Source organism: Cervus canadensis, chromosome 29 (genome assembly GCF_019320065.1).
Source record: "Cervus canadensis isolate Bull #8, Minnesota chromosome 29, ASM1932006v1, whole genome shotgun sequence".
In the NCBI taxonomy this organism is placed as follows: domain Eukaryota; kingdom Metazoa; phylum Chordata; class Mammalia; order Artiodactyla; family Cervidae; genus Cervus; species Cervus canadensis.
The window spans coordinates 33,714,261-33,727,602 of record NC_057414.1 but is presented as its reverse complement, the minus strand read 5'-3'; the positions used below and the strand labels follow the sequence as shown (position 1 = coordinate 33,727,602).

General features: G+C 40.2%; 1 pseudogene; it reads left to right on the top strand.

Annotated features, from left to right (window-relative positions):
- The first annotated feature begins 5,475 nt into the window (after positions 1-5,475).
- Positions 5,476-5,575, top strand: LOC122431564 (annotated as a pseudogene).
- Positions 5,576-13,342: the final 7,767 nt, after the last annotated feature.

Sequence of the window (13,342 nt, the reverse complement as noted above, 5' to 3'; positions counted from 1 at the left end):
ACAGAACTCCTGAAAACCCTTGTAATTTCTTAAGCAATAAAAGTATGGGAAGCATCTTTTGTTCTAATGAGGTGACTCTAGGTGGGTTCCTGGAGGGGGGTTGCCTGGAGAATTCCATGGACAGAGGAGCCTGAGGGGCTACAGTCCATGGGGTTGTAAAGAGTCAGACACGACTGGGCGATGAACACTTTGACTTCAATGCCACTCTGGCTTTTCTTTCTTTTTTTTTGGCCACACCACTCACCACACAGGATCTCAGTTTTCCATGAGTTTTCCAGGGATCAAACTCATGCCTCCTGCCTTGGAGCGTGGAGTCTTAAACACTGGACTGCCAGGGAAGTCCCACTCTGGTTTTTCCTAACAGCTGCTCATTTATGCTTCCTGTTTTCAACCCAGCAGTATCAGGAAGACCAAACCATCATTAGAAGCTTGAAATGTTCAGCCCAAACCCTCGTCTTCCAGAGAGGGGAGAGGGGCTGCAAATGGGGCAATGAAGCCTTCATCAAATCCCCAAAGTGCGGGTTGAGGAGCTTCCCAGGGGTGAACTCGTCCACAGTGGGAGACTGACACACCCCAACCCCACAGGGACACACCTCCTGTGTTGGGACCCTCCCAGACCCCACCCTGAGCATCTCTTCATCTGGTTGCCTATCTGGATCCTGTATCATACCCCTTAATGAACTGGTAAACGTGTTTCCCCGGGTTCTGTGAGCCACTCTAGCAAACTAGTCACACTCAAGGAGGGGTCCTTGGGACCTGTGTTCTGTAGCAATCTGAACAGAAGCACAGGTGACAACCTGGGTTTGTGACTGGCATCTGAAAAGAGACGAGAGAGAGAAAGAGAGTGTGTGTGTATATGTGTGTAGGGGGGTGGTCTTGTGGGGCTGAGTCCTTAATCTGTGGGACCCAATGCAGCCTCCAGGTAGATAGTATCAGAACTGAGTTAAACCATGGGACACCCAGCTGGTGTCACAGAGATTTGCTTGTGGTGGGGATAAGCCTCTACCCATCCTCTGACCTGGAGAAGGCAATGGCACCCCACTCCAGTACTCTTGCCTGGAAAATCCCATGGATGGAGGAGCCTGGTAGGCTGCAGTCCATTGGGTCGCTAAGAGTCGGACACAACTGAGTGACTTCACTTTCACTTTTCACTTTCATGCTTTGGAGAAGGAAATGGCAACCCACTCCAGTGTTCTTGCCTGGAGAATCCCAGGGACGGGGGAGCCTGGTGGGCTGCCGTCTATGGGGTCGCACAGAGTCGGACACGACTGAAGCGACTTAGCAGAAGCAGCAGCAGTGACATCCTCTGACCAGAAGCATCTGGAGTGAAGGGTTCTGTGTGCACAGCCAAGGAGACACATAGGAGAGAAACACAGTGGGGAAGAACTGGGGTTTTCCTGACAATAGGAGGGAAAGAGTGAGTCTTTCCATTTTAACCAGATTATGGAAATAATTAGACTGGACAAAAATTTAAATAGAAGTAGATTGGAAAGAAAATGAGATGAGTGCTCTAGCCAGATTGAGTCTTCAAGGCCAAGAAAAGTGCAAGCAATTTTGAGAATAAGACATACTTCGTGCTATTCCTAACTGAATTGAGAACCAATTATTTATTGACCACCAGATGTGTGGAGATGATCATGTAGGCATTAGAGATAGAGCAGTGCATAATTCTGACAAAAATATCTTCCCCTGCAGAGCTTACATTCTGGTGGTAATCAAACCAGTTGTATATGCTACTTGCTGAAGAACATCCAAGCCATGCAGCCTGTGTCTCAGTCTCTAGAGCATCGTTGTTCAGTGGAACTTTCTGCAATGATGGAAAAGTTCTATATCTGTAGCCACAGGTGGCAAGCAAGTCTAAAGAACTCTAATTAAAGTTTTATGTAATTTTCACTCACTTAAATTTAAATAGCTGCCAGTGTCTAGTGCCTACCATGTTGGACAGAGCATCTCTAGAGTTTTAGTAAAATTGGAGAATCAACATTTATCCAAAGCCCTCTTACTAACCAGGACTCAGAAACCAATCCATATGACAGTTCCATGGATGCTTGAAAAATAAAACATGTCCTCTCCTTTCAGAATAAAGAGTTTAATAAGTATCAGTTATGGATATCCTATTGTTTGTGTTATTTGGGACATTGATATCACTACTGGTTATAGGCAGTCCCTTGATCCATCATGGAGTGAGGGGTGTGGACTAAGACTTCTTTCACTTATGGGCTCTGTCCATGTCTCCACTTCCAGAATTCAGTAAGTTGGTCTTAGTTGAACACTGCCAATTGTAATCGTTGCCAATTTGGAAATGAAAGTTTCAGGAAACTGTCTCAATTGTCATTTTACACTGAATTTGAGACAAGTAAGAAAAGACATAGTCCCCTTTGCTTCCCCACAAACCACCATGAGGATTCAGAACTTCGAGGGCTTTCTAGCTTTACTGAAGCATGGGGTTACATACACAGCAGTCGTTTCTGAAGACAAAAACACAGCAGCTATTTAGACTCTATGAACATGTTTGATTCTCTGAATAAATGGGGAAGGGTCATGGAGAATTGGAAATAAATACATGATAGAGTTGTTCAGGAGCTTGTGACGTCAGGCCAGCATCTCTGTGAATCTCTTGACCTTTGCTTTGTGTTTGTTATTTCACGGTGAGCAGATGGCTGCTGGAGATCCAGACATCATGTCCACATTTAAGGGAGGAAAGTATGGGAAAGGGGGAAAGACTTTGTCAGGTACATTCATTCCTTTCCCCAAGAAAGCATAATTTTTCCACAAGAACATCCTGCATATGTATCATTAGCCACCCAGACACTATGAGCTTTCAGGGAAGATGCAGAAGCAAGCATTTAGCTTCATGCAGCAACACCCCAAATAAAATCAAAGTTCAATCATCAAAGAAGGAGGAGGAAGTGAGCATTGAACAAGCAACTAACTAAATGAGAAGGGATTCAACTCATTTTTGCTTATGTAGTGAACCAATTTCTCAGAAGAGAAAAAAGCTATTCCTGATTTTACACAACAATCTTTAAATCAGAGGTCTCTGTTAGTGAGACTGTAATGAAACAAATAATAGTGATAGGCCCATGCTGGTCTAGAATCACTTTTTTATTTCAATGAATAGTGCTGACAGTTGAGCTCCTTTTAGTAGCTGGATGCTTCCTACCCTTAGAGGAGCGTTGTCTCAGGAGCCTCCTTGGCAGGTACATTCCTGCCATGTCCTAGCATCAGTCTGATATATGTGCTTCAACAGGGTTGAACCCTTGTGGGAATTATTCGGGTGGAGAATAGGGCAGGGGGATCAGCACCACACAAACACGGGAAAGAGCTGAAACAGTAAAGAAATAACAAGTTAGCAAACATAATAAGTCAGAGAAGGAAATGGCAACCCACTCCAGTATCCTTGCCTGGAAATTCCCATGGATAGGGGAGACTGGCAGACTGTATTCCATGGGATGGCAAGAGAGTCAGACACGATGGACAAAATGTAGTAAGTCACGGAGAGATTGACTGGAGAGAAAGAAGGGGACCATGTCATGCGTTGGCTTGGAGGTCAATGGTAAGATTTGATTCTAAATGCAGTAAGAAGTCATTGAGGTTCTTAGTTCAAACAGAGTGTCTGCTTGGTTTATGAACGTCACGAGTGCAGTCATCCATGGGGAAAGCAATTTAAATGTGTTCAGATATCTTTTGTTAAGTTGAGTAAGCGATTGGTCAGTTTCAGTGTATTCAGTGAATCATTTTGATAGGCATCTCCTGTACGTCATGCATTCAAGGAGGAAGTGCACACGTGTGTGTCAGAGGAGTTCTCCGTAGATGTCTCTCTTCCCACCACAGAGCTGCAGAGTTTTCTGGCAAGCAAGTATTCCTTTCACGGGTTCTAGTTCCTCATCCGTACTCTTATGCCATTATGTGTGAGCTTCACAGTGTGTACGCTGCCCAAATAATTGGACCGATCGTGTCTGTTAAAGAAACCACTGGACATTCTGACTCTTGGAGTTGATTACTTCTGATCAAGAGAAGGTTAGCTCCAGTATGGGTAATAGGGTAGAGAGGGTAAGAGTGGATGGGAAGGTACGCCAGGGATCAATTCAGTAGTCTAGGCGAGAGAGCACCGATGCTTGGGTTACATTGGTGGTAATGGACACAAAGAACTGTGCGTGGGTCACTTAAGATATATTTTGGAGGTAAAAATCTAATTAATGATGGATTCAGCTCAGGCAGGCATACAGAGGAAATAATTCAGTCTAACTTCCAGGGTGCTGGCAGAGTACTGTTTGTATAACAGTAATGCTTATTGTATGAATGAGAAAAAAAAAGGTGGGATGATAGTCACGACAGGTAAAATGCTTTATAGTTTTAAAATATTTGAACCTGTATCTTAAAATTTTGTAGGACAGGGTTTATTATTTTACCTTCTTTGCAGATGTGGGAATGGAGGCTCACCCCCTCCTAGTTCTGCCTTAGTCATCCTGGAGACTAGTCAGAGACAAGATGTGATGTCGAGAAGAGAGAGGACATAGATGAAGAGGTCAGATGAATATTGAGAAGAGGACATTAGAGGAAGGTGAGAAAAGTTGTGTGGGCATGAGGAGGGGAACTGGCATGGCCGGGGCCTGTGGCTTCTTTGGGGAAGGCACATATGCTCTGAAGGGTGGGGCTGTGGATTGGATCTCCTTTTGAAATGCTTTATTTAAGAGAAGCAAGAAAAAGATTTTTTTTTTTTTTTTTTTGTGGGGGATGGTAACGACTTTTTATGGGGTAGGTATTCCTGCTTCTATGTGATTCCAAGTAGAGACTTTGTTCATTAAAGTTCAAGTATTAATGCTATTCAGCTAATTTTGTTGTCTTGAGCACACATGTGAAATGGAATTTGAACGAAGGCTGATTTGGAAAGCAGAGCATCATTTGGGGACAGTGAGAAAGTGAGTTTGACCAGTTTAATGTTAAGTTTTGTGAAAGACAGTGTTGGACAGACCCATTGAATACAGGTTATAGGAGGCCTGGGGAAAAATGTGAATTGCTCTCTCCTGCTGAACTTTTTTTTTAGAAAGACAGAAAATTATTAAGATGATAAAAATATTCATAATACCATCATGTGGAAAAACTTTTTATACTTTAGGGTATTTCTTCTAGCCTTGTGTATGGGTGTATGTATAGTTGTATGTAAAAACTTCCTAATATGGTTAATAATTGAAATTATACATACCATTTTGCAACCTGTTTAAAGTGCTCCGTGAACACTTTCATATTAAACAATCTTCATAAAATAATTTTTGAAGGCACAGCAGTAGTTCATACTATGGGTGAAGCATGAGTTATTTAACCATTTCCTTGCAGACTTTATTTTAGGTATTCTCCATTCCCTTAATGAATCTTTTTATTTGCTATTTTTTTCTTTTATAAATGGGGTCAAATTGGTACAGGAAAAATTTTCCAGAACTAGAAGATGTAGTGGTCAGAAGTTATGGACACTAGGCCCACTTTGGCAGCACATCTATCACATTGAACCAATACAGAGATTGGCCTGGCCCTTGTGCAAGATAACACTCACATTTGTGAAATGTTCCATATTTTTGTATGTTAACTAGATGGTCATCATTTTCCAGTTTATGCAAACATCAAATCACCATGTCATGTACCTGAAAATAATGTAAAGTTGTATGTCAGTTATACCTTAATGTAAAAAGTCATGGGCATTTTTAGGGCCCTTGGTAGATATTACCAAGTGACCTGCCAAGTTTGAACTCTTTAGATGCCTTTTAGCCAATGATTAGATTTCCCATTTCACTGCTTCCTCCCCAGTATGGGGAATTAACTTAAAATATGAAAAATACTATCTGTGGTTTTCATTTGCATGTCTCTGGTTCCTACCAAGTTTATTGGCTATCTTTCTTTCAAAAATCACCTTCATGTGTTTATCTTTCTGTTCCATCTTCATCACTTAAGACAGCTTGGATGACTGAGCGATAACCCAACACAGAGTGGTAACTTAATAAATATTTTTATAATTGACTGAAAATCCATATGGGCTACCACCCAGGAAACAATATTGCATACAGTTTTTGTGGCTCCTCTTCTATCAATCTTTCCCAATTAAATGATTTTTCCTATGCAAAGTAGTATTTGGAGAAAATGTGATTTTTTTCTACTCCCTGTAGTCCTGAGAAACATTCTCTCAGTTGAAAATTTTCTCTCTTTATTTTTGCTGTTCTTCATACGTAATTAGTGGGAGCTCTCAGGTCAAGGGAGGGCAGTGTACAGACTGCGTATTTATTGAACTCTAATTGTGAGCCAGTCATGAGACTACCAACATAAGTTTTAAAAATAATAATTTGCATAATTAGCCGACAGGAAGGCTTGAGCTACTATTTAAGTTCATATATAACATTATGTCGTCAAGTGTTAATTTATGCTCTGTTCTTTTCAGAATGATTGAGCTGTTTGGTAGTTTTATTTATGACTCATGCTTAGATCCATTTGCCAATGCTGATAATGTTGAGATAATGGGAATTTATAGTTCGCGCTGTCTAGAGGCCATAAAACAAGTGACTGGATGTTTTCTTCATTGCTACAGGCTCAATTTGTATCATAAAGTACTTAATAATTGTTATTAATGAACCCACTGTGGTTGGTACATAGACACAGCTGGAAATCACATCTGTTCCCAGACAGGCCTGGGTTGAGTGAACCACAAACGCGGCATGGAACTAATAGCTACAAAAGGAAATGACATCACAGAACCACAGGAAGTGCCGTGGAAGTGAGCTGCACTGAGGCAGAAGAGAATGAGGATCAATTTTAGGAGAAAGGACAGAATTTGTCTCTTTTTGAAAATTTGCTCTCGTGTGGATACCAAATGTCTTCAATTGTGAGCCTGAGTTCCAGGGTCAATCCATATATAATATTATATATTAGTGAAGTGTATATCTTATTTTTTAAAGACAGATAAAAACAGACCAACTTCAGCCTACCAACTTACCCTTTCAGGCTTATCTTCTGTTCCTCTTGAAATGCTCTGATGTTCCATCCAAATTGGGTCATTTGCCTTTGTTTCTACAGACCTATGCTTCCCTGGCTGTGTGCTTTTCCTTATGTGGTTATCTTTACTTGAGTCCATTGCTCTCAAACTATTTCAAAAGAAAAAACAATTTTCTTTCTTTGACTTTTCTTCCTTCCTCCTTACCTTTCTTTTTTTTCTTTCTTCCTCACTCCCTTCTTCCCTTCCACCCTCCCTCTCACCTTCCTTCTTTCCTTCCTTCCTCTTTCTTTTACTTTCCTTATTTGTCCCCATTATCAACTTTCTTTTTTTTCATTCACCATTGACAAACATATGAATTTATTTCCTATGTATTAGTATCATTTGATTATATGTAGTTCTACAAATTAGGTTTTGTCTTGTGTGCCTGCTTTTTTTTAAATTTATGTAAATCATTGTAAATTATAGACCTCATTTTACTTCTTTAACTTAGCAGTGAAATGCTGACATTGGGCTCTGTGAGCATCCTGTCCATTCTTTCTAAAGGTTCATAAAACTCCGTGTGTATTCACCAGACCTGATCTATCCACTCTCCCAGTCAGTGATGGACACTCAGATTGCTCTGAATCTCTATCACTGTAAGAAGGCCATGGTGGGCATGTTTGTATATGTTGCTTTTGGGTTTATGCGAGAATTCGTTAGGCTACATTCCTGGGAGCATAATGGCTGGGTCATAAAGTGTGTGCAAACTTGATATTACTGAATGCCCACAGATAGCTCTCAAGAAGCTTCATCAATTCTTCTTCCCAAAGGAATGGGTTCCTACATCCCTACATCCTGCAAGTAGTTGGGATTGCCCAGCTTTACATTTTAACCAGGGATATGATGACATTTCATGATTGCTTACCTTTGAGTCTGTGATTAGCACAGAATGTGAACGTCTCTTGAATGGCTTCTTCCTGTGATCTGTTCTATTTTAATTGCCTATTCATATTTTTGCCCATTTTTTCCTTGGGTTATCTGTATCTTGTGGACTTAAAGGAATTTCTTGTATATTGGTATATTGTCAGTTTTAGATATTGCAAATGTTTTCTTACAACCTGTCATTTCTCTGTTAATTCTATCCATGCTCTTCTCCATTAAACAAAAACAGTTATTTTTGGTGTAGTTATACTTAAAACACATGCATGACTGAGGATTTCTGCTTTTAAAGGATGTTAAAAAGAATTCTTCCCCACCTCTCTTCACAAATATATATTCTGACACTTTCTTCTATTGATTTTTTATTTTATCTTTCATCAATCTATCTGGATTCTATTTTCATATGTGATGTTATTAAGGGATGCAGTTTTATTTTCTCCCTAACATTATGTACCAGATTTGATTTGTGCTGCTCTATTTCTATATTTGTGTGCTTAGAGGCTCAGTCATGTCCGACTCTTTGCAACCCCATGGGCTATAGCCTGACAGGCTCCTCTGTCCGTGGGGCTTCTCCAGGCAAGAATACTGAGGTGGATTGCCATGCTCTCCTCCAGGGGAATCTTCCCAACAGAGGGATGAAACCCAGGTCTCCTGCATTGCAAGCAGCTTCTTTACTGACTGAGCCACCAGAGAAGCCCATTTCTATATTTATCATATATTAAATTCTCCATCACATGTGGTCTTCTCTTTTGTTCCATTGGCCTATTTGCCCATCTATCCTTACATCAATACTTGCTTACTTTATTAGTATATCTTAGGACAGGCAGTCTACCATGGTCAGTGAACAGCCCTGAACATTACTCACGAATGTGCCAAACTATACATGTACAAGCTAAGTCACTTCTGTCATGTCTGACTCTTTGCAACCCTATGGACTGTAGCCCGCCAGGCTCCTCTGCCCATGGGATTCTCCAGGCAAGAATACTGGAGTGGGTTGCCATTTCCTGCTTCAGAGGATCTTACCGACCAAGTTATCAGACCCATGTCTCATATCTCCTGCATTGGCAGGTGGATTCTTTACTATTAGCACCACCTGGGAAGACCTGTGTCAGACTGCATGGCTTATTAATTCCCAAACTAAGCAGTCTCTGTATAGTTGGTCACATAGGCAACCAAGGAGGCACCCAAGGAGGTACCTGACCATAGCCTGGCTGCTTCATACTCTTTGGCGCGGGAGATGGGGAAGAGAGAGACAGGCTGTTTCTTGTTTCCGTTATGACAGAAGGTGCCATAACCACTTGGGTGGGGCTGTTTGGACCACTGTAGTGCATCTTTTTTATTGATCCTACAGCTAAATGTATAATTAGTATGGATGTTTTACATGCTTGTGCTGTGAACTGTCATAAAATTCAAGGGGGAGTAGTCCCAATGGAAAGACTCACTTTTAGAGAAATGATTGTTGACAGAGCAGACCACCAATGAGGCTTCCAGTTGTCCAGTGTTGTATTGATACAAGAGAAATGATACAGAATTCCAGGAAGTGAAAAGGAAGCCACAGTCTTGGGGTCTGCAAACCCCTAGGACCCTTTGGAACTACAAATATCTGCTGCTGCTAACGTGCTGACTGGAACTAATATTGGTGCATGTTCTGCCAACTCGAATGTGTGTTCTGCTGTTTGGGGATGAAATATTCATTAATATCAATTATGTCAAGTTTGTTGATAGTGCTGTTCAAGTCCTCTTTATACTCACTAATTTTCTGTCTATCTTGTCTATCCATTACTGACTGAAGAGTGTAGAAACCTCTTACCATAATTGCGGATTTGTCTGTTTCTCATTTCAGTTGTTTTTGCTTCATACATTTTGAATCTGTTATTAATGCAGACACATTTGAAACTGCTATTTTTTAAAATGAATTAGCCACTTTATCCTTTCTTTTTATCTCTGGCTGTAATACTTGTTATGAAGTCTGCTCCATCTGACATTATCTTAGCCATCTCAGCTTGCTTACAATTCACGTGTATATGATACAATTGTTTCTATCTTCCACTTTTAACTTATCCATGTCTTTATATTTGAGGTGTTTTTCTTGGATATCACATTTAGCTATTTTTCTGAAGACCAATTTGAGAGTAAATTGGAGTATATAGACCAAGGGACAATAAATTATTTCTGTAAAGGACCAGATGGTAAATATTTTAGGCTTTTGGATCATATAGTCTCTATAGAATGTGCTCATCTCTGCTGTTATAACATGAAATTAAAATCTTTTTAAGATTCCATGTTACCTCCATTTTTTTTTTACTACTTAGGTAAAAAAAAGCCTCTTTATGTTTTTATTAGTGATTGTTTTATGATTTACAATATGTATCTTATACCTACATCAGGCATCCCTAGTGGCTCAGATAGTAAAGCATCTGCCTGCAATGCAGGAGACCCAGGTTCGATCCCTGGGTTGGAAAGATCCCTTGGAGAAGGTAATGACAACCCACTCCAGTATTCTTGCCTGGAGAATCCCATGGACAGAGGAGCCTGAGGGGCTACAGCCCATGCAGTCACAAAGAGTCAGACACGACTGAGTGACTAATACATACACAATATATGTCTTTACCTTTTCACGGTGTCCCTTAAAATAATGACACTTTATATCAATAGATTAAGATTTCTAAATATTTTTACTTTTCACTCAGTCATTTGTACTGTTTTTTTGTCACATATTTGCCTCTATTTCTAAATCATATAATGCAAGATCATTATTTTTTTTTCTAGTTTTTTTTTTTTGAGGTAAAATGACACAAAATTATTATTTAATTAAAGTGCACAATGTGATTGATATGCAAATACATTGTGAAAGGATTTTTGCTATCAGTTAATAACCACTTCATATATTTACCTCTTTTGGAAGGGTTAGAATACGAGTTAGAATACAAGGTTAGAATATCCTCTTAGCAAATTTCAATTAAACAGTGCAGTATTATCTACTGTAATAACCATGTTATACATTAGATCCTCAAAAGTTATTTGCCTTAGAAGTGGAAGTTTGTGCCCTTTTACCAGCCTTTCCCTATTTCCTCCACCTCCCCAACCCCTGGCCACCACCACTCTACCCTCTGTTTCTATTAGTTCAAATTGTTTTTAAGATTCCATATATAAATGATGCTAGTCCTGGGTGTTCATTGGAAGGACTGATGCTGAAGCTGAAACTCCAATACTTTGGCCACCTGATGTGAAGAGCTGACTCATTTGAAAAGACCCTGATGCTGGGAAAGATTGAGGGCAGGAGGAGAAGGGGACAACAGAGGATGAGATGGCTGGATGGCATCACCGATTCGATGGACATGGGTTTGGGTGGACTCTGGGAGTTGGTGATGGACAGGGAGGCCCGGCGTGCTGTGGTTCATGGGGTCGCAAAGAGTTGGACACGACTGAGCGACTGAACTGAACTGAACTGATGAAGTGTTTGCTTTTCTCTGTTTGCCTTATTTTATTCAGCATAATGCCCTCCAGGTTTTTCCATGTTTCACAACTGGCAGGATTTTCTTCTTTTTAGAAGCTCAATAATATTCCAGTGTGTGTGTGTATATGTGTGTGTGTGTGTGTGTGTGTGTGTGTGTGTGTGTATGCACACATTATTATGTGAATATTATCCCATTTTCTTTATCTATTTATCCTCTGATGAACACTTAGTTTGTTACCTTACCTTGGCTGTTGTGCATAGTGCTATAATGAACATGGCAATACAGATAAGTCTTCAAGATAATGATTTTGCTTCCTTTAGATATATATTTGAAAGTGGGGCTGCTGGGTCATGTTGTGGTTCTCTTTAATGTCTTGTGGAACCTCCATATTACTTTCCATAGTGACTGCACCAGTTTATATGCCTACCAGTAGTATACAAGAGTTCACTATTCACACCTCTGCTAGCATGTGTAGTCTCTTCTTTTTGAGAATAGACATCCTAATAGATGTGAGGTGAGGTTTCATTTTTTTGCATTTCCCTGATTAGTGATGAGAACATTTTCAGGTATGTCTTCCTTGGAAAAAATGTCTATTCAGGTGATTTTCCATTTTTAATTGGATTTTTTGTTTGTTTTTTTTGGTATTTACTTGTATGAGTTCCTGTATATCTTGATACTCGTTCAGTTCAGTTCAGTTGCTCAGTCGTGTCCGACTCTTTGTGACCCCATGAACTGCAGCACGCCAGGCCTCCCTGTCTGTCACCAACTCCCGGAGTTTACTCAAACCCATGTCCATCGAGTCGCTGATGCCATCCAGCCATCTCATCCTCTGTCGTCCCCTTCTCCTCCGGCCTCCAATCCCTCCCAGCATCAGGGTCTTTTCCAACAAGTCAACTCTTCGCATGAGGTGGTCAAGTATTGGAGTTTCAGCTTCAGCATCAGTCCTTCCAATGAACATCCAGGACTGATCTCCTTTAGGATGGACTGGTTGGATCTCCTTGCAGTCCAAGGGACTCTCAAGAGTCTTCTCCAACACCATAGTTCAAAAGCATCAATTTTTCGGTGCTCAGCTGTCTTCACAGTCCAACTCTCACATCTATACATGACCACTGGAAAAACCATAGCCTTGACTAGACAGAACTTTGTTGGCAAAATAATGTCTCTGCTTTTCAATATGCTATCTAGGTTGGTCATAACTTTCCTTTCAAGGAGTAAGCATCTTTTAATTTCATGACTGCAATCACCATCTGCAGTGATTTTGGAGCCCCAAAAAATAAAGTCTGACACTGTTTCCACTGTCTCCTCATCTATTTCTCATGAAGTGATGGGACCAAATGCCATGATCTTAGTTTTCTGAATGTTGAGCTTTAAGCCAACTTTTTCACTCTCCTCTTTCACTTTCATCAAGAGGCTTTTAAGTTCCTCTTCACTTTCTGCCATTAGGGTGGTGTCATCTGCATATCTGAGGTTATGGATATTTCTCCCGACAATCTTGATTCCAGCTTGTGCTTCTTCCAGCCCAGGGTTTCTCATGATGTACTCTGCATATAAGTTAAATAAGCAGGGTGACAATATACAGCCTTGATGTACTCCTTCCCCCATATTAAATATGTGGTTTGCAAATGTTTTCTCCAATTTCATAGGTCACCTTTTCATTTTGTCAGTGGTTTCCTTTGCTGTGGAGAATCTTTTTACTTTTATGCAGTCCCACTTGTTTATTCTTGCTTTTGGTGTTAAATATAAAAAATAATTTCCAAGATCAATATCAAGGAGATTTCCCCCCACCACCTCATATTTTCTTCTAGGAATTTTATAGTTTCAGGTCTTACATTCAATTCTTTAATTCATTTTGAATTATTTTTGTGAATGGTAAAGATAGGGGTCTAACTTCATTCTTTTGCATATGGATATCTGGTTTTCTCAACATTGTTTATTAAAGAGACTACTTTCCCCCAATTGTATATTGTTGGTTTCTTTGTTAAGTATT